Raw genomic sequence first — 22,152 nt, forward strand, 5'->3', positions numbered from 1 at the left:
GCGTAGGGGATTGCTATGCTTAGGAAAGTTGGGCAGGCAGGGACTACGTTCATTGGCGTTTATAAGATTGAAAACAATCTTATTTTTTCAACATGTAAGATTCTTAAGAGGCTTGATAGTGTATATCCGTAGAGATTACTCCCATTTGTGAAAGATTTTATGACCAGAGGCCACATTTTCAAATTGGTTGCCCATTAATTCAGGGAAGAATTACTTCTTTCAGGTTGTAGCAATTTATTGAACACTTTAGCCAAGAAGGTTTTAGAGGTAATGCCATTAATCATATGCTAGGCTGTAACGGCCAGGTTAATTTTTAAATCAAGAAACAATGATAATGAGAAAAGGGTCTAGGCCTGAAACGTCAGCTTTTGTGCTCCTGAGATGCTGCTTGGCCTGCTGTGTTCATCCAGCTTCACACTTTGTTATCTTGGATTCTCCAGCATCTGCAGTTCCCATTATCAGTGATAATGAGAAAAGGGTAGTCTTTGCAGTGGAAGATACTTCAAGGATCCCCTTATTACTGAAGAACACAGGGAGGAATTAAACACATCACTACCACACCATCAGTACCATGAGAGAAGTAGCAGTAGACAATCTGATGGAGTGAAAGCAGATTAGACTCTTTGCCGTGATGGTTTACTTTCTAAGATTCTAAACAATGAGCTTCAGAGTCGGTGTATGCATTTATTGTAATTTCCCAAAAAGGTTTAGATTCCAGAGAAGCATCTGAGGGCTGGAAAACTGCCGATGTGACATCCCTGTTTAAAAAGGAGAGAGGCAAAAAGAAGATAACTACAACCGAACCAGCCTAACATCTATTGTTGGAAATATGTGGCAATCAACTATGAAGAAAATAGTAGCAGAACATTTGGAAAATCAGAATCTAATCAAACAGAATCACCATAGCCTGATGAAAGAGAAATTATGTCTGGCTAATTTGTTTGGGTTTTTGGAGGAAGTTTTGGGAGGAGAATTAACAGAGGAAAACCAGTAAATGTGTTGTGTTTGGACTTGGAGAAAGCATTGAGAATGTACTCAAAAGTAATAAGCTAAGAGCTGAGGTTTTGAAGGTAGTATATTGCTATGGATCAGTATGCTTTGCACGTTCTGGAAGGAGAGATGACATCTCGAGTGAAATGCACCAAGTGAATATATATTTTGGGGAACTTGGTGGCAATGCGGAAGGTCAGTGCAGAGGGTAAGAGGTGCCATTTGCTTGCTTTTTTTGCCTGATAGTTGGTAAGCATTTTTTTTGAGACAGGGTGAATTGAAGCCAGAATCAGGGACCGAGAGGGTGAACCAGTTTCATTGGTTGGTGATCGCTACTGGTTTAAGAATCTATTATCGGTAGCTTTCAGATTGAAAGTAAATCGGAGAAATATTTCCAGGCTACAAACTAAAAGACCAGAATGTTTTCAAATCAAATTAAGATCGAAGTAATTGAAATGGAGATGCCAGGCCAGATGATGATTTGTACCTACATGACGGGCGAGTGGTCAGGCCCCATACTCCAGCTTAGGGTTGATGAACTGGAATCTCAGTTTTTACCAATCAACAAATCATGTGGGGGACAGTTACCGGGGAATGCTGTACTTCAGGAGGCAGTCACACACCTTAGATTAACTAGCTGAAACTTGGTCAGTGGCCAATGACAAAGAACAGGGCAGGTGGAAGGATTCAGGATGTAGTGCAGAAGGAACCTTGGCCTTTGATCTTATCGAACAGGTTTGAGATTCTTTCTTCGTGTGTGGATGAGAGTGCAGGGTAGAGGGAAGATGAGTAAACTGACTGTAGCACTGTGGTACAGGGGGACATTGAAGCGGGAATAAAAAGTGAAATCTAGTTATAATCAGAGGTAGTATAGTTAGGGGAATGAACACTGTTCGTTGTGACCAGGATCGAGAGTCTCGAAAGTAGTGTTGCCTGCCTGGTGCCCAGGTTCAGGATATTCCATCTCGGCTACAAAGGAACTTGAAGTGGGAGGAGTAGAAATCCAGCTATCATGGTCCACACAGGTACCATTGATATGGAAGAAAGAGGAAAGAGGTTCTCCTGAGGGATTATGAGCACCGAGGTGAGAAAGCAGAACCAGAATGGTAATAATCTCTGGATTATTATCTGAGCAATTTGGCACGGTGTGAACATAATTATAGATGTACATTGTTCAAATGGTGGCATGGCAGAAATGTGTTTGAATTCATGGGACATTGGCATCGGTATGGGGAAGGAGGGAGTTGTTCTGGTGTTCTCGGCTCGACGAGAATCATATTGGGATAAGTCTCCTGGCAAAATACAGAGCTAGGCCTGGGGCTAGGGCGTTAAAATAAAAAGTGAAAAATAAAAAATAAAATGAGCTCAGTTGCATGGAAAATTGTGGAAAAAGTTAGAAGCTGGTAAGTGCTCAGCAAAGTTTCCAGAGCAAGTAATAGGACAAAAAGTATGGAAATGGTCAGGAGTCTCACTTCAGCTGCAGCAGATAAGAAGGGTGGCTGTAAATGCCAGACTGAAGATCTTGTATTGAATTGCAGGGAGTGGATGAAACAAAGTGAATGAGTTTGTGGTGCAGATTGAAATTGACAGATACATCACTCTGGGTATCACAGAGAGGTGGTTGTTAGGGGATAAGTGTTGGGAACGAAATAGCCAATGATTCATGTCCGATAGAAAGAACAGGCAAATGAACAGAGATAACAAAGTGTGGAGCTGGATGAGCACAGCAGGCCAAGCAGCATCTCAGGAGCGTAAAAGCTGACGTTTTGTGCCGAGACCCTTCTACTTCTGTGTGTTCATCCTGCTGTGTTCATCCAGATCCACACTTTGTTATCTTGGATTCTGAAGCATCTGCAGTTCCTATTATCTCCGATACAAATGGACAGAGATGCCAGGGTTGGCTTGTCAGTAAGAAATGAGGTCGCGCTGAAGGAACCACAGCTCTTGTGCTTGTTTATTAATGACTTGGAGGAAAGAGGTGCATGTGCTGTGGCGAAATTTGTTGATGACTGAAAAAATATTTAGAAAGACAAGGCATGGCCCAGAAACAGAGATTTACCAGGATGTTACTTGGATCGGAATGTATTAGCTATAAGCAGGGTTTGGTGGAAATGCTGTGTCATGATACATGTAATGAGATCAACCATGATCTCACCGAATGATGGAGGAATATTCAATGGGCCAAATGACTTTTTTTGTGAGTCTTCTTGTTTGACAATGCATTCATGAAGGTGTTTTTTTTTTCTCTCTTGGATAAGATGTGAAAATGAAATGTATACGAGATAATGGGAACTGCCGATGCTGGAGAATCCAAGACAACAAAATGTGAGGCTGGATGAACACAGCAGGCCAAGCAGCATCTCAGGAGCACAAAAGTGCTCCTGAGATGCTGCTTGGCCTGCTGTGTTCATCCAGCCTCACATTTTGTTGTCATGAAATGTATACACTTCCTTTTCATCTGGGAATAAATAATTGTTCTGAACGATTTCCATTGACTAATAGCAATCTGACAAGCTTCGCAATGTAAAGAGATTTTTAGCTTCTTTTTAATTGTAAAGGTATTCTTTGGAATTAATTTGGCATATATTATTTGCATCTCAGGAAGTATGTTCATCACTGCATCTCAAAAAGTGCTCTGTTGTATGACAGCAGCTTTTTAAAGCTCACTTCAATGGTTGTGATTTTGAGTTGCCATAACACACATTAAATTACACTGTTGGCCAATCTGTCCAAGATTATTTCATTATGTTATGCTTCAAACAGACAAGGAAATATTGGTGATGCAATTAAGTGTTTGACTGTCAAATACAATTGCTGTTATAGTTTCCACTTGGAAGAAAGATTCACATCAAATTGACTGGTCAAGGAAATGGGACACTGACTGTGAGTACTTTGAATGTTCGAGTTATTCCTAAAATGAAAGTTATGACCTTGATGATTTCTCTTTCATGCAGACATGAAGAGACTCTTTTAAAATATCCTCTAGGTTAGTGGTTCAGGCATAAAAGTGCAATATGTATATTTATGTATATACATGTACATGCGTCATCTGAAAAGATAATGAGTATAAATCACTTGTGACAAGGTGAGAATGAGTTATCCAGATAGTAAGAACTGCCAATGTTGGTGTCTGAGATAACACATTGTGGAGCTGGAGGAACACAGCAGGGCAGGCAGCATCAGAGGCTCAAGAAAGTTGGGGTTTTGGGTCAGGACCCTTCCTGAGAAATGGAGGGTGGAAGGGAGCTCAGAAACAAATAGTGTGGAGGGGGAGGAGGTGGTAGGGAAGGTAGGTGGGATGGTGATAAGTGAGTACTATCCAGATTGGAACAGATTTTCCCCAGGGGGTATTGAGTACGAATTCCAAATCACTCTCAAAATCTTAGTGACTGTTAACATTGATGTTTTTTGTCTGTGTGTTTCAGTAATTGCATGACAGTTGAATGGTTCGTTGAGAGTGAGGAACCTATGGACTCTCACACACCAAGATGGAATTTAGTTCGAAGAGTGACTTCAAAATAGTTGCTTGCTTTTAAAATCTTGACCATTTTTGCTGTCCAGTTGAATGAATTTAGCTTCATACAGCTTCAATCGGAATTAGTGTTTAATAGGAACATATTTGTGAAACTTACAGTTCCGTAAGTTTTAGCATAAACTGGTGCAGCCTTTCGGTGCTTGCAAAAAGGCTCACCTCTCCATTAATACCGAAGGAAAATTGGAGTTTAAAAGTAAGTTCACCCGCTGTCAGGGAATGAAATGTTAATGTTGACTCGAACATAATTTTTAAAAAAGTCATATCTTTGTGTAACACTGAACTCAAATTAAAATTTGGATATGCTAGTTTTACAGATGGTTGGATATTGAATTCATTTTAAATGAGGGTGAAGATCACTTTAAATCCAGCATATTTGTGAAGAAAAGAAATAGCATGTCAAATAAAATTAACTGCATGACTCTTCATAGCCCTATCTGTAGAATTTCATTCTGAACTATGAGACAGTTGTGACCCCATACTACCTCAGTGCTCATGGCAAGAGTAAGACTCCTGTTTGACGTGCTGTGCACTGCATGGAATGGCGGCAACATCAGATTCATTGATGCTTGAGAATCAAAAGAATATGACGATAAGATTTAAAATCAAAATCTCATTGAACACTTCAAGGAATGTATTACAGGAAGGTGGGGAAAGCATGTATGACTAATAGAAGGTGGTGGCGCAGATCACATAGACCTGTGTGCTAAAACTTATCACAAATTTCACATTGAATGGAACAGTTTAAACAGGCTGGAGGAAGCAGACATGCCAGCCCAAACTTTTTGAATTTGAGCATTCTGTTCATAAACATCAGCAAAATTGTTGGAAACATGTTTATTCTTTCTCTTTTATTGCACAGAACCATACGATTGGACTGTTTTGATGAGAAATTTAAAGATTACGTGTCCCATCCGTTTGACTCACAGTTTGGTCCCATAGGTTGGTACGATCTTCGTTCGAGAAGGAAAAGGGATGTTCCAGATACAGAAAATCGTCAAACCATTTACTACAAAGTCCGTTTCTGGTTAGTATTAATTAATGCAGTTAACATTTTTAGCTCGACATGATTGCACAATGGAGTCAATAAGAAAATTCCATCTGATATTCCACATAAATTTTAAGTGGATATTCAAGCAGCTCATTTCTTTTTCATGCTGTCTGCTGCTTTGAAGAATGGTTGTCTTATTGTCGAAATGTTTAGCTTTGACTCCATGGCTTCTTCCATTAGCTCACATTGAAACACATGTTTCTTCAGCCAAAAATGCACGTTTACCCGGTGTTGACTAACCTTCCCCTGAAATCCCCTGCGGTCGCTCCCCTGAAAAACAACTATACCGTTTTGGATACTGTTCCGGGGGACGACTTACCAGGGGTATGCAGTAGGGTGCAGGTCTCTGGCACAGAGTCTGTCCCTCTTGCACAGAAGGGAAGCGGGGATAGGAAGAGAGTGATAGTCATTGGGGACTCAATAGTTAGAGGGACTGATAGAAGATTTGCCGGGAATGAAAGAGACTCACGATTGGTGTGTTGCCTACCAGGTGCCAGGGTCTGTGATGTCTCGGATCGTCTCTTTCGGGTCACGAGGGGAGAGGGTGACCAGCCCCAAGTCGTGGTCCACATAGGCACCAACGGCATATGTAGAAAGAGGGATAGGGATGTCAGGCAGGATTTGAGGGAGCTAGGGTGGAAGCCGAGAGCTAGAACAAACAGAGTGGTCATCTCTGGTTTGTCACCCGTACCACATGATAACGAGGCAAAGAACAGGGAGAGATTTCAGCTGAAGACGTGGCTGCAGGGATGGTGCAGGTGGGAGGGCTTCACGTACATGGACAATTGGGGCTCATTCTGGGGAAGGTGGTACCTGTACAAACAGGACGGTCTCCACTTGAATGAGAGGGGCACGAATATCCTGGGTGGGAAATTGGCTAGTGCCATTCGGGTGGATTTAAACGAGCTCAGAAGGGGGATGGGAAACTGAGGTGTAGTCCTCGTACACAGGAGGATGAGCGTAGGGAGGACATGGTCAGGACCTCACTGTCACAGAAGTGTGCTGGCAGACAGCAAGCTGGATTGAAGTTTGACGACTTTAATGCCGGGAGTATCCGGAATAATGTAGGTGAGCTTGCAGCTTGGATAGGTACCTGGGACTTCGATGTTGTGGCCATTTCGGAGGCATGGATAGAGCAGGGTCAGGAATGGATGTTGCAGGTTCTCGGGTTTAGATCTTTCATTAAGGTCTGGGAAGGTGGAAAAAGAGGGGGAGGTGTGGCTTTGTTGGTCAAGGACAGCATAACGGCGGCTGAAAGAACCTTTGAGGACTCGTCTACTGAGGTGGTATGGGCTGAGGTTGCCAAGGAAGGTTTGTTGACTGAGTCAGTGTGGGTGGAAGTTCGGAACAGCAAGGCAGCAGTCACTTCACTGGGGGTTTTCTACAGACCCCAAATAGCAGTTGGGAGATCGAAGAACTCATTGGCCGGCAGATTGTTGAAAAGTGCAAACGTATCAGGGTTGTTGTTATGGGTGACTTCAACTTTCCCAATATAGATTGAAACTTCCTGAGTGCAGATGGTTTGGATGGAGCCGTTTTTGTCAGGTGTGTTCAGGAGGGTTTCCTGACTCAGTATGTGGACAGGCCGACGAGGTGGGAGGCCATTTTGGATTTGGTGCTCGGCGATGAGCCAGGACAGGTGTCAGATCTTGTGGTGGGAGAACACTTTGGCGACAGTGACCGCAAGAGCCTCCCATTTACCATAGCCATGGAAAGGGAAAGGAGCAGTTACCAGGGGAATATATTTCACTGGGGTCAAGGAAACTATGATGCTATCAGACAGGAGTTGGGAAGTAGAGATTGGGAGCAATTGTTCCACAGAAAGGGCGCAGCAGACATGTGGAGGCTGTTCAAGGAGCAGTTGTTGCGAGTGATGTATAAATTTGTTCCTCTGAGACCGGTAAGAAGGGGTAAGATTAAGGAGCCTTGGATGACGGGTACAAAGGTGCTTCTTGTCAAAAAGAAAAGGCAGCATACGTAAGGTGGAGGAAGTGAGGGTCTGGCACAGCTTTAGAGTATTACAGGCCTGCTCGGAAGGAGCTCAAAAGATATTGCCTGTCCAATTGTTAACTGTTACAACCTTTGCGTCCACGCTTGCTCATTCAATGGTGTCAAGATGCCAGCAGTGCATGTACCTTCTCCATCCCCTAATGCCGTTGGACATTTTAGTTATCTGTCATGAAACGAAAACTGATTCTGACTGGCATGACCTGCAGTGCAAATGAATATAATCTGCGAAATGAGATTCCTTATGGGCTTTCAGCCGCTAGAAATGATTGCTTTTCAAAGACGTTGCATACATACATTTTTTTCTCCTTTCACCTGAGATTATTTTTTTGTTTATGCATGTTGTGTGGGTTTCCAGTCAGGCCCATAAACACAGGTTGATGCAGTCACTGTTACAACACGGTATTGAAGGAGAATTTGTGATCTTTGGTGTTTCATTCCAGTGTCTGAAGGAGTGCACCATCAAGCCACTTCAGAGCACTACTGGCGACGAATTGTTGCAAGTTTTCAAGTGTTACCGATGGTCACATAAAATATGGCCTTTTTGTTGTTGCACTATTCATCTTAACTGCACCATATCTCGTGTTTAGGCTTGGAAACTATTTCAAGTTTTTTGATTTACTTATTCAAAATCATTTATGATTGTTGTCATGATATCTACAATATGTTATTTTGATTGGACATAGAGGATTGGATCTGTCTTAATGGAAATAATGTATGCGCTTATAAAAGCCCTTCTGGGCAAGGTAGTTGCTCAGTGGTTAGAGCTGCTCATGCACTGGGGAGCCAATTGAGATTCCAGTCTTGGGTAAATATCTGTGTGGAATTGACACGTCCTCCCCGCGTCTGCGAGGGGTTTCTGCCAGGTGCTGCAGTTTCCTCCCATTGTTCAAAGATGTGCAGGTCCTTATATGTGATTTGTGAAGCATTTCTTAAATGTTTCAATCCTGCCAGCATCCAGTGCCTTGGACAAAATAACTGGAGATGACTAAAAGATACTGTGCCTTTTGACACCATTTCCTGCTGGATTTTCATCAATCCTGCTTTATATCGGTGACAACTTCCATGACCTTTTTTGATGCTATGTCTGAATTGACAGTCTAGTTCCAAATATTTGTTGTGCAGTATTTCAAGGTCTCTGTTACAGCATACCCATGAATGTCCACTTCAAAAGATACTTCCATATCATAGAATCCCTACGGTGTGGAAACAAGCCCCTTTTGACCCAAGAAGTCCACGGCCACCTTCCAAAGAGCATCTCACCCTGACTCATCCCCCAACCCTTTCCTCAGTAACCCTACATTTCCCATGACTAACACACCTAATCTACACATCCCTAAACACAATGGGCAAGTTTGGCATGGCCCATACACCTAGCCTGCACATCTTTGGACTGTGGGAGGAAACCAGAGCACCCAGCAGGAACCCATGCAGGCATGGGCAGAATGTACAAACTCCGCACAGAAAATCGTCCAACGGTGGGTTCGAACCTGGGTCCCTGGCGCTGTGAGTCAGCAGTGCTAACCACTGAGCCACCGTGCTGCCCTTGGAGTTAGACAGAGCTTGCTTGTTCCTGGGTGGCCTCAAACTGCCAACCTCCACTTAGTGGCAAAAGTGCTGACCAACTGCACTCATCTTCACTGGTTTTTGCTTTTTATCATTGAATTCAATCCTTCAAACTCTATGATAAATATTTAAATTTCCATTGATATGTGAGGGTTGTTTTTAGTACGCAGTATTGGTTTATTATGTTTCATTGGTACATAATGAATATTGTATGTGTATGCAAATGGGCAAGTTGGTAACGATGCAGTCCACAGACCTGGAGGATAATAACACTGTCCTTCAATCGCCCACGATGCCCTCTGCAAATTGGTAGAAAACAAAAATTTCTATAAAATTCATCTCTCCTCCCGTCAGTCGATCAAAATTAATTCAGGATTTTGTACAGGCCAATAACCGTAAGATTACACGAGCCTAAACAAAACTACTGGCTCATATTAGTTCAGTGAAGTGAAAGGGCAACAATAGAGGTCGTAGGAACTGCAGATGCTGGAGAATCTGAGATAAGAAGGTGTAAAGCTGGATGAACACAGCAGGCCAAGCAGTATCATTCGGCTCTACACCTTGTTATCTCAGATTCTCCAGCGCCAATTTTCTGAAGCAGGGTCTCGTCCCGAAACATCAGCTTTCTTGCTTCTCTGATGCTGCTTGACCTGCTGTGTTCATCCAGCTCTCCACCTTGGGCAACAATAGAGTATGCTTTAAGTCACTAGATATGTTACGTGGGTTTGTCTTCCTTAGGGTGGAGTTAGTGGAACCGAAAAAGATGTCTCCCTCACAGCGTTTGTGACAAAAGAATTGCATCGTTCCTTGGCGGCCTTTCAACAGAAGAATATTCAGAGATTTCACGAGTGGTAAGAATGTAACTTCTTTTACTTCTCTTTATCTCACTTTTTCCAAAATTGGAAAATAGATTTTAGAAATAACATCGAGCTGATGAAGTGTGAAAAGAAGAATAATTCCAAGCAGTGGTGGGAGTTGGTCAGTGAGGTGGGAGGAGTGGATAGGTGGGAGAGAAGGCGGACAGGTCATGGAGGCGGGGATGAGGGGAGGAACTAGTCTTGGGATGAGGCTGGCGGGTGGGGAGATTTTGAGGGTGGCCAAGTCCACATTGAGGCTGTTGAGTTGGAAGCTCCCGAGGCGGAATATGAGGTGCTGCTCCTCCAGTTTCTGGGTGGTTTGGTTGTGACACTGGAAGAGGCCCAGGATGGACATGTCATTCAGGGAGTGGGAGGGGGAGTTGAAGTGATGCAATGATTTGGACATGAAAATAGAAGGTGTGGTTAGTAAGTTTCCCAATGATTGAAGGTGTAGTAGCCAGCCAAGAAGGTCACCTCAGAATACAATGGGACATTGACAAGGGCCAATAAACTGAGGAATGGTAGGTGGTGTTGAGGTTAGACAAATGTGAGGTGCTACATTTTGCAAAGGCAAATTAGGGCAGCACGCTGGAGTGCAGTTTCGTAGTTCCATCAAAGTACAGCCACCGGTAGAAAGGATATGAAGGAGACATTTGGTGTGCTCGCCTTTATCGGTCAGTGCATTGAGTATAGGAGTTGGGAGATCACTTAGCAGCCATGTAGGACGTTGGTTCAGCTGCTTTTGGAATACTGCAATCGATTTTGGTCTCCTTGCGAGAGGAAGGATGTCGGCGCAACATTGAGGGCCGAAGGGCCTGTTCTGCGCTGTATTGTTGTATGTTGTAAACTTGAAAGGGTTCAGAGAAGCTCTAAAAGGATGTTACCAGCATCGGAGGTTGGAGGTATACCGTGGGATTGAACAGGCAGCTATTTCTTGGAACTTGGGAGTTCAGGGCTGACCGTATAGAAGTTTATACAATTACGAGGGACGTGGATAGAGCGAACAGCCAAGATCTTTTCCCCGGATTGCTGGAAGCCAAAACTGGAGGGAATAGGTTAAAAATGAGAGAGGGAAGATTTAAAATGGACCGGATTTTTTTCAGAGTGGTGCATGTATGGAGTGAGCTGCCAGAGGAAGTGGTGGAGGCTTGTACATTTAAAAGGCATGTGGATGGGTATATGAATAGTATGGGTTGAGAGGAATATGGGCCAAATGCTGGCAAATGGGACTAAATTAATTTAGGATATCTGGTCAACATAGACAAATTGGGCCAAAGGATCTGTTTCCCGACTGTACATCTCTCTGATTCTAAGTGTCTTTTTTCTTAACCACGTGGCCCATAATTAGAAAAACGTGAATCAGGATTTGGGAATGTGACAATTCTAATTGGATCTGTTTGATGAAATTAACTCTGTAGGTAATGGTGGTTGAATTATGATTCGTCAAATTTGAGTTTATTGCAGTATCCTATAGAATAGAGGAGACACATGTAATCAAAATTGAAAATCAAAACTTGGTAAAATTTTGCATTGGAAATACATGACCAACCATTGGAGGAGATTCATGACCATTGCATTCAAGTGAGAACAACAAATGTGATTCAGTGTCTCAGTGAAACGGGATGCAGTGATTGAGTGAAAAAGGATGCAGTGACTGAGTGAAATAGGATGCAGTGACTGAGTGAAGTGGGATGCAGTGACTGAGGGTAATGGGATGCAGTGACTGAGGGTAATGGGATGCAGTGACTGAGGACAATGGGATGCAGTGACTGAGGGTAATGTGATGCAGTGACTGAGTGAAATGGGATGCAGTGACTGAGGGAAATGGGAAGCAGTGACTGGGAAATGGGATGCAGTGATTGATGGAAATGGGACGCAGTGACTGAGGGAAATGGGATGCAGTGACTGAGGGAAATGGGATGCAGTGACTGAGAGAAATGAGATGCCGAGACTGAGTGAACTGGGATGCAGTGACTGATGGAAATGGTATGCAGTGTCTGTTGGAAATGGGATCCTGCGACTGAAGGTAATGGGATGCAGTGACTGAGGGTAATGGGATGCAGTGACTGAGGGTAATGGGATGCAGTGACTGAGTGAAATGGGATGCAGTGACTGAGGGTAATGGGATGCAGTGACTGAGTGAAATGAGATGCAGTGACTGAGGGGAATCGGATGCAGTGAATGAGGACAATGGGATGCAGTGACTGAGGACAATGGGATGCAGTGACTGAGGGCAATGGGATGCAGTGACTGAGTGAAATGGGATTGCCGTGACTGTGGAAAGGAGATGCAGTGACTGAGGAAATGGGACGCAGTGACAGATGGAAATGGGATGCCCTGACTGAGTGTAAAGTGAAGCATTGAGTGAAACGGGATGCAGTGGCTGTGTGAAATGGGGTGCACTGGCTGTGTGAACTGGGATGCAGTGGCTGTGTGAACTGGGATGCAGTGACTGTGTGAATAGGGATGCAGTGACTGAGGGAAAGGAGATGCAGTGTCTGTTTGAAATGGGATGCTGCGACTCAAGTGAATGGGATGCCGTGACTGTGGGGAATGGGATGCAGTGACTGAGATAAATGGGATGCAGTGACTGAGATAAATGGGATGCAGTGAATGTGGGAAATGGGATTCAGTGACTGTGGGGAATGAGATGCAGTGTCTGAGGGAAATGGAATTCAGTGACTGAGATAAATGGGATGCAGTAATTGGTGGAAATTGGATGCAGTGACTGAGGGAAATGGGATGCAGTGACTCTGTCAAATGGATGCAGTGACTGAGTGTAATGGGATGCAGTGACTGATCAAAATGGGATGCAGTGACTGACAGTAATTGGATGGAGTGACGGACGGGAATGGGATGCAGTGACTGAGGGAAACGGGACGCAGTGTCAGAGTGAAATAGGATGCGGTCAATGAGTGAAATGGCCTGCAGTGATTGAGTGAAGTGGGATGCAGTGACTGAGGGAAATGGGATGCAGTGGCTGAGTGATATGGGATACAGTGGCTGAGTGAAATGGGATGCAGTGACTGAGGGCAATGGGATGCAGTGACTGATGTAAATGGGTGCAGTGACTGATGGAAATGGGATGCATTGACTCAGGGAAAGGAGATTGCGTGACTGTGGAAACAGGATGCAGTGACTGAGCGAAATGGGATGCAGTGACTGAGTGAAATGGGATGCAGTGACTGAGTGAAATGGGATGCTGTGACTGAGGGAAAGGAGATGCCGTGACTGAGGGAAAGGAGATGCAGTGACTGAGGGAAAGGAGATGCAGTGTCTGTGGAAAATGGGATACTGTGACTCAGGGTAATGGGAAGCAGTGACTGAGTGATCTAGGATGCGGTGGCCGAGTGAAATGGGATGCAGTGGCTGAGTGAAATGGGATGCAGTGGCTGAGTGAAATGGGATGCAGTAATTGGTGGAAATGGGATGCAGTGACTGAGGGAAATGGGATGCAGTGACTGTGTCAAATGGATGCAGTGACTGAGTGTAATGGGATGCAGTGACTGATCAAAATGGGATGCAGTGACTGACAGTAATTGGATGGAGTGACGGACGGTAATGGGATGCAACGTCAGAGTGAAATAGGATGCAGTCAATGAGTGAAATGGCCTGCAGTGATTGAGTGAAGTGGGATGCAGTGACTGAGTTAAATGTGATGCAGAGGCTGAATGAAATGGGATGCAGTGACTGCTTGAAATGGGATGCAGTGACTGAGTGAAATGGGCTGCTGTGACTGAGCGTAATGGGATGCAGTGACTGAGGGAAATGGGATGCAGTGACTGAGGGAAATGAGATGCAGTGACTGAGGGAAATGAGATGCCGAGACTGAGTGAACTGGGATGCAGTGACTGAAGGAAATGGTATGCAGTGACTGAGGGAAATGGGAAGCAGTGACTGACGGAAATGGGATGCAGTTTCTGTTGGAAATTGGATCCTGCGACTGAAGGTAATGGGATGCAGTGACTGAGGGTAATGGGATGCAGTGACTGAGTGAAATGGGATGCAGTGACTGAGTGAAATGGGATGCAGTAACTGAGGGTAATGGGATGCAGTGAATGAGGACAATGGGATGCAGTGAATGAGGACAATGGGATGCAGTGAATGAGGACAATGGGATGCAGTGACTGACGACAATGGGATGCAGTGACTGAGGGCAATGGGATGCAGTGACTGAGGACAATGGGATGCAGTGACTGAGGGCAATGGGATGCAGTGACTGAGGACAATGGGATGCAGTGACTGAGGGGAATGGGATGCAGTGACTGAGGGAAATGTGATGCAGTGACTGAGGGAAATGGGATGCAGTGACTGGGAATTGGGATGCAGTGACTCTGGGAAATGGGACGCAGTGACTGAGTGAAATGGGACGCAGTGACTGATGGAAAGGAGATGCAGTGACTGATGGTAAGGAGATGCAGTGACTGATTGAAACGGGATGCAGTGACTGAGAGAAACGGGATTGCCGTGACTGAGGGAAAGGAGATGCAGTGACTGAGGGAAAGGAGATGCAGTGTCTGTGGGAAATGGGATACTGTGACTCAGGGTAATGGGAAGCACTGACTGTGGGGAATGAGATGCAGTGACTGAGTGAAATGGGATGCAGTGACTCGGTGAAATGGGATGCAGTGACTGTGTGAAATGGGCTGCAGTGTCTGTGTGAACTGTAATGCAGTGACTGTGTGATCTAGGATGCGGTGGCTGAGTGAAATTGGATGCAGTGGCTGAGTGAAATGGGATGCAGTGGCTGAGTGAAATGGGATGCAGTAATTGGTGGAAATGGGATGCAGTGACTAAGGGAAATGGGATGCAGTGACTGTGTCAAATGGACGCAGTGACTGAGTGTAATGGGATGCAGTGACTGATCAAAATGGGATGCAGTGACTGACAGTAATTGGATGGAGTGACGGACGGTAATGGGATGCAGTGACTGAGGGAAACGGGACGCAGCGTCAGAGTGAAATAGGATGCAGTCAATGAGTGAAATGGCCTGCAGTGATTGAGTGAAGTGGGATGCAGTGACTGAGTTAAATGTGATGCAGAGGCTGAATGAAATGGGATGCAGTGACTGCTTGAAATGGGATGCAGTGACTGCTTGAAATGGGATGCAGTGACTGAGTGAAATGGGCTGCTGTGACTGAGCGTAATGGGATGCAGTGACTGAGGGAAATGGGATGCAGTGACTGAGGGAAATGAGATGCAGTGTCTGTTTGAAATGGGATCCTGCGACTGAAGTTAATGGTATGCAGTGACTGAGTGAAATGGGATGCAGTGACTGAGTGAAATGGGATGCAGTGACTGAGTGAAATGGGATGCAGTGACTGAGTGAAGTGGGATGCAGTGACTGAGGGTAATGGGATGCAGTGACTGAGGGTAATGGGATGCAGTGACTGAGGACAATGGGATGCAGTGACTGAGGGAACTGGGATTCAGTGACTGAGATGAATGGGACGCAGTGACTGATGGAAATGGGATGCAGTGACTGAGGGTAATGGGTTGCAGTCACTGAGTGAAATGGGATGCTGTGACACTGTGGAATGGGATGCAGTGACTCAGTGGAATGTGAAGCATTGACTGAGGGAAAGGAGATGCAGTGAATGTGGGAAATAGGATGCTCTGTCTGAGGGTAATGTGATGCAGTGACTGAGGGTAACGCGATGCAGTGACTGTGGTTAATGGGATGCAATGACTGAGGGAAATGGGATGCAGTGACTGATGGAAATCAGATGCACTGTCTGAGGGAAATGGGATGCAGTGTCTGAGGAAAATGGGATGCTGTGACTGAGCATACTGGGATGCAGTGACTGAGGGTAATGGGATGCAGTGACTGATGGTAATGGGATGCAGTGACTGAGGTGAAATGGGCTGCAGACACTGAGTGAAATGACATGCAGTGATTGAGGAATGGAGATGCAGTGACTGTGGGAAATGGGATGCAGTGACTGATGGAAATGGGATGCAGTGACTGAGGACCATTGGATGCAGTGACTGAGTGAACTGTGATTCAGTCACTGAGTGAACTATGATTCAGTCACTGAGTGAACTGTGATGCAGTGGCTGAGTGGAATGGGATGCAGTGACTGAGTGAAATGAGATGCAGTGACTGAGGGACATGGGATGCACTGACTGAGGGACATGGGATGCAGTGACTGAGGGACATGGGATGCAGTGACAGAGGTACTGGGAAGGAGTGACTGAGTTAATAGGGAATCAGTGCCCGAGCGGGCTTGGGGTGTAGTGACTGAGGGAAATGGGAGACAGTGCCTGACCGAAAAGGGATGCACTGACTGAGTGAAATGGGATGCAGTGACTGAGTGAAATGACATGCAGTGACTGTGGGACATGGGATGCATTGACTAAGGGACGTGGGATGCAGTGACTGAGGGAAATGGGATGCAGTGACTGAGTGAAATGGGATGCAGTGACTGAGGGACGTGGGATGCAGTGAATGAGGGACGTGAGATGCAGTGACTGAGGGACATGGGATGCAGTGACTGAGGGAAATGGGATGCAGTGACTGAGGGAAATGAGATGCCGAGACTGAGTGAACTGGGATGCAGTGACTGAAGGAAATGGTGTGCAGTTTCTGTTGGAAATGGGATCCTGCGACTGAAGGTAATGGGATGCAGTGCCTGAGGGTCATGGGATGCAGTGACTGAGTGAAATGGGATGCAGTGACTGAGTGAAATGGGATGCAGTAACTGAGGGTAATGGGATGCAGTGACTGAGTGAAATGGGATGCAGTGAATGAGGACAATGGGATGCAGTGAATGAGGACAATGGGATGCAGTGACTGAGGACAATGGGATGCAGTGACTGAGGGCAATGGGATGCAGTGACTGAGGACAATGGGATGCAGTGACTGAGGGCAATGGGATGCAGTGACTGAGGACAATGGGATGCAGTGACTGAGGGGAATGGGATGCAGTGACTGAGGGAAATGTGATGCAGTGACTGAGGGAAATGGGATGCAGTGACTGGGAATTGGGATGCAGTGACTCTGGGAAATGGGACGCAGTGACTGAGTGAAATGGGACGCAGTGACTGATGGAAAGGAGATGCAGTGACTGATGGAAAGGAGATGCAGTGACTGATGGAAAGGAGATGCAGTGACTGATTGAAATGGGATGCAGTGACTGAGAGAAACGGGATTGCCGTGACTGTGGAAAGGAGATGCAGTGACTGAGGAAATGGGACCCGGTGACGGATGGAAATGGGATGCTCTGACTGAGTGTAAAGTGAAGCATTGAGTGAAATGGGATGCAGTGGCTGTGTGAAATGGGATGCAGTGACTGGTGGAAATGAGATGCACTGACTTAGGGAAAGGAAATGCAGTGTCTGTGGGAAATGGGATGCTGCGACTGAGGGTAATGGGATGCAGTGACTGATGGAAATGGATGCAGTGCCTGAGTGAAATGCGATGCTGTGACTGAGGTACTGGGAAGGAGTGACTGAGTTAATAGGGATGCAGTGCCCGTGCGGGCTTGGGGTGCAGTGACTTAGGGAAATGGGAGACAGTGCCTGAGTGCAATGTGACACACTGACTGAGTGAAATCGGATGCAGTGACTGAGTGGAATGGGATGCAGTGACTGCGTGAAATGGGATGCAGTGAATGAGTGAAATGAGATGCAGTGTCTGATGGAAATGTGATGCAGTGACAGAGGGACATGAGCTGCAGTGACTGATGGAAATGGGATGCAGTGACAGAGTGACATGAGTTGCAGTGTCTGATGGAAATGTGACGCAGTAACTGAGGGAAATGGGATGCAGTGACTGAAGTACTGGGTAGGAGTGACTGAGGGACATGGGATGCAGTGACTAGGGACATGGGATGCATTCACTGAGGGACATGGGATCCAGTGACTGAGGGAAAGGAGATGCAGTGACTGTGGGAAATGGCATACTGTGACTCAGGGTAATGGGATGCAGTGACTGAGGGGAATGGGATGCAGTGAGTGTGGGAAATTGAATGCAGCGTCTGAGAGATACGGGAAACAGTGACTGATGAAAATAGGATGCAGTGACTGTGGGACATGGGATGCAGTGTCTGCGTGAAATGCGATGCAGTGACTGAGTGAAATGCGATGCAGTGACTGTTGGAAATGGGATGCAGTGATTGAGTGAAATGGGATGCAGTGACTGAGTGAAATGAGATGCAGTGACTGAGGGAAATGGGATGCAGTCAGTGAGTGAAATGTGTTGCAGTCACTGAGTGAAAGGGAATGCAGTGACTGAGTGAAATGCGATGCAGTGACTGAGTGAAATGCGATGCAGTGACTGAGTGAAATGCGATGCAGTGACTGAGGGAAATGGGATGCAGTGACTGAGGGCAATGGGATGCAGTGACTGAGGGAAATGAGATGCCAAGACTGACTGAACTGGGATGCAGTGACTGATGGAAATGGGATGCAGTGACTGAGGGAAATGGGATGCATTGACTGACGGAAATGGGATGCAGTGACTGAGGGACATGGGATGCAGTGACTGAGGGACTTGGAGTGCAGTGACTGAGGGAGATGGGATGCAGTGACTGAGGGAAATGGGATGCAGTGACTGACGGAAATGGGATGCCGTGTCTGTTGGAAATGGGATCCTGCGACTGAAGGTAATGGGATGCAGTGACTGAGGGTAATGGGATGCAGTGACTGAGGGTAATGGGATGCAGTGACTGAGTGAAATGGGATGCAGTGACTGAGTGAAATGGGATGCAGTGACTGAGGGTAATGGGATGCAGTGACTGAGTGAAATGGGATGCAGTGACTGAGGGGAATCGGATGCAGTGAATGAGGACAATGGGATGCAGTGACTGAGGACAATGGGCTGCAGTGACTGAGGGCAATGGGATGCAGTGACTGAGGGAAATGATATGCGGTGACTGAGGGAAATGATATGCGGTGACTGAGGGAAATGGGATGCAGTGACTGAGGGACATGGGATGTAGTGACTGAGGGACATGGGATGCATCGACTGAGGGACATGGGATGCATCAACTGAGTGAAATGCGATGCAGAGACTGAGGGAATGGAGATGCTGTGACTGTGGGAAATGGGATGCAGTGAGTGTGGGAAATTGAATGCAGCGTCTGTGAGATAGGGGAAACAGTGACTGTTGGAAACGGGATGCAGTGACTCTGGTGAAGGAGATGCAATGATTGAGTGAAATGGGATGCAGTGATTGAGTGAAATGGGAAGCACTGACTGAGTGAAATGGGATGCACTGACTGAGTTAAATGTGATGCAGAGGCTGAATGAAATGGGATGCAGTGACTGTTTGAAATGGGATGCAGTGACTGAGTGAAATGTGATTCAGTCACTGAGTGAAATGGGATGCAGTCAGTCAGTGAAATGTGTTGCAGTGACTGAGTGAAATGGGATGCAGTGACTGAGGGAAATGGGATGCAGTGACTGAGGGGAATGGGATGCAGTGAGTGTGGGAAATTTAATGCAGGGTCTGAGAAATACGGGAAACAGTGACTGATGAAAATGGGATGCAGTGACTGTGGGACATGGGATGCAGTGATTGTGTGAAATGTGATGCAGTGACTGAGTGAAATGTGACGCAGTGACTGAGTGAAATGCGATGCAGTGATTGAGTGAAATGGGCTGCAGTGACTGTTGGAAATGGGATGCAGTGACTGTGGTGAAGGAGATGCAGTCACTGAGTGAAATGTGATTCAGTCACTGAGTGAAATGGGATGCAGTTACTGAGTGAAATGGGATGCAGTCAGTGAGTGAAATGGGATGCAGTGACTGAGTGAAATGGGATGCAGTGACTGAGTGAAATGGGATGCAGTGACTGAGGGAAATGGGATGCAGTGACTGCGGGAAATGAGATGCAGTGTCTGTTGGAAATGGGATCCTGCGACTGAAGTTAATGGGATGCAGTGACTGAGTGTAATGGGATGCAGTGACTGAGGGTAATGGGATGCAGTGACTGAGGACAATGGGATGCAGTGACTGAGGGAAATGGGATGCAGTGACTGGGAAATGGGATGCAGTGATTGATGGAAATGGGACGCAGTGACGAAGTGAAATGGGATGCAGTGACTGCGTGAAATGGGATGCAGTGACTACGTGAAATGGGACGCAGTGACTGAGTGTCATGTGATTTAGTCACTGAGTGAAATGTGATTCCGTCACTGAGTGAAATGGGATGCATCACTGAGTGTACTGTGATTCAGTCACTGAGTGAACTGTGATGCAGTTACTGAGTGAAATGGGATGCAGTGACTGTGGTGAAGGAGATGCAGTGATTGAGTGAAATGGGATGCAGTGATTGAGTGAAATGGGATGCAGTGTCTGTGTGAAATGGGATGCAGTGACTGCGTGAAATGGGATGCAGTGACTACGTGAAATGGGACGCAGTGACTGAGTGTAATGTGATTTAGTCACTGAGTGAAATGTGATTCCGTCACTGAGTGAAATATGATGCACTCACTGAGTGTACTGTGATTCAGTCACTGAGTGAACTGTGATGCAGTGACTGAGTGAAATGGGATGCAGTGACTGAGTGAAATGAGATGCAGTGACTGAGTGAAATGGGCTGCAGTGACTGAGTGAAATGGGCTGCAGTGTCTGAGTGAAATTGGCTGCAGTGACTGAGAGAAATGGGCTGCAGTCACTGAGTGAAATCTGTTGCTGTCTCTGAGTGAAATGTGATGCATCACTGAGTTGAATGGGATGCAGGGACTGAGTGAAATGAGATGCAGTGACTGAGGGAAAAGGGATTCAGTATTTTTGGGAAGTAGGATGCAATCACTGAGTGAAATGCGATGCAGAGACTGAGGGAAAGGAGATGCTGTGACGATGGGAAATGGGATGCAGTGAGTGTGGGAAATTGAAAGCAGCGTCTATGAGATACGGGGAACAGTGAGTGATGAAAATGGGATGCAGTGACTGTGGTGAAGGAGATGCAGTGATTGAGTGAAATGGGATGCAGTGACTGAGTGAAATGGGATGCAGTGTCTGCGTGAAATGCGGTGCAGTGACTGCGTGAAATGCGGTGCAGTGACTGCGCAAATGGGATGCAGTGACTGCTTCAAATGGGATGCAGTGACTGAGTGCAATGGGATGCAGTGACTGAGTGCAGTGGGATGCAGTGACTGAGTGAAATGGGATGCAGTGACTGACGGAAATGGGATGAAGTGCCTGAGTGAAATGCGATGCAGTGACTGAGTGAAATGCGATGCAGTGAATGAGTGAAATGGGATGCAGTGACTGAGTGAAATGCGATGCAGTGAATGAGTGAAATGAGATGCACTGACTGATGGAAATTGGATGCAGTGACAGAGTGACATGAGCTGCAGTGACTGAGTGAAATGAGATGCATTGTTTGATGGAAGTATGATGCAGTAACTGACGGAATTGAGATGCAGTGACTGAGGGAAATGGGATGCAGTGACTGAGGGAAATGGGATGCAGTGACCGAGTGAAATGAGATGCAGTGACTGAGCGAAATGGGATGCACTATTTTTGGGAAGTCGGATGCAATCACTGATTATAATGAGATGCAGAGACTGTGGGAAAGGAGATGCTGTGTCTTTGGGAAATGGGATACAGTGAGTGTCGGAAATTGAATGCAGTGTCTGTGAGATACGGGAACCAGTGACTGATGGAAATGGGATGCTGTGACTGTGGAGAAGGAGATGCAGTGATGGAGTGAATTGGGATGCAGTGACTGAGTGAAATGTGATGCAGTGACTGAGTGAAATGTGATGCAGTGACTGAGTGAAATGGGATGCAATGACTGCGTGAAATGGGATGCAGTGACTGCGTGAAATGGGATGCAGTGACTAAGTGAAGTGTGATTCCGTCACTGAGTGAAGTGTGATTCCGTCACTGAGTGAAATATGATGCACTCACTGAGTGTACTGTGATTCAGTCACTGAGTGAACTGTGATGCAGTCACTGAGTGAAATGGGATGCAATGGCTGAGTGAAATGAGATGCAGTGACTGAGTGAAATACGATGCAGTGACTGAGTGAAATGGGATGCAGTGACTGAGTGAAATGGGATGCAGTGACTGAGGGACATGGGATGCAGTGACTGAGGAACATGGGATGCAGTGACTGAGGGACATGGGATGCCGTGACTGATGGACATGGGATGCCGTGACTGAGGGAAGTGGGATGCAGTGAATGAGGGACATG

The 22,152-nt window shown here is 46.0% G+C and overlaps 1 long non-coding RNA gene across 2 annotated transcripts in view; it reads left to right on the plus strand.

Moving 5' to 3' along the window:
- Positions 1-9,894: 9,894 nt before the first annotated feature.
- The window catches only part of LOC132207721 (uncharacterized), a 46,108-nt gene continuing 33,850 nt past the window's right edge, over positions 9,895-22,152 (plus strand). For both annotated transcript variants that reach the window (XR_009443749.1, XR_009443748.1), the window contains exon 1: positions 9,895-9,997. This is a non-coding gene — a long non-coding RNA (uncharacterized LOC132207721). The remainder of the gene's footprint in view (positions 9,998-22,152) is intronic.

Source organism: Stegostoma tigrinum, unplaced genomic scaffold, assembly GCF_030684315.1.
Source record: "Stegostoma tigrinum isolate sSteTig4 unplaced genomic scaffold, sSteTig4.hap1 scaffold_133, whole genome shotgun sequence".
Classification (NCBI taxonomy): Eukaryota; Metazoa; Chordata; class Chondrichthyes; order Orectolobiformes; family Stegostomatidae; genus Stegostoma; species Stegostoma tigrinum.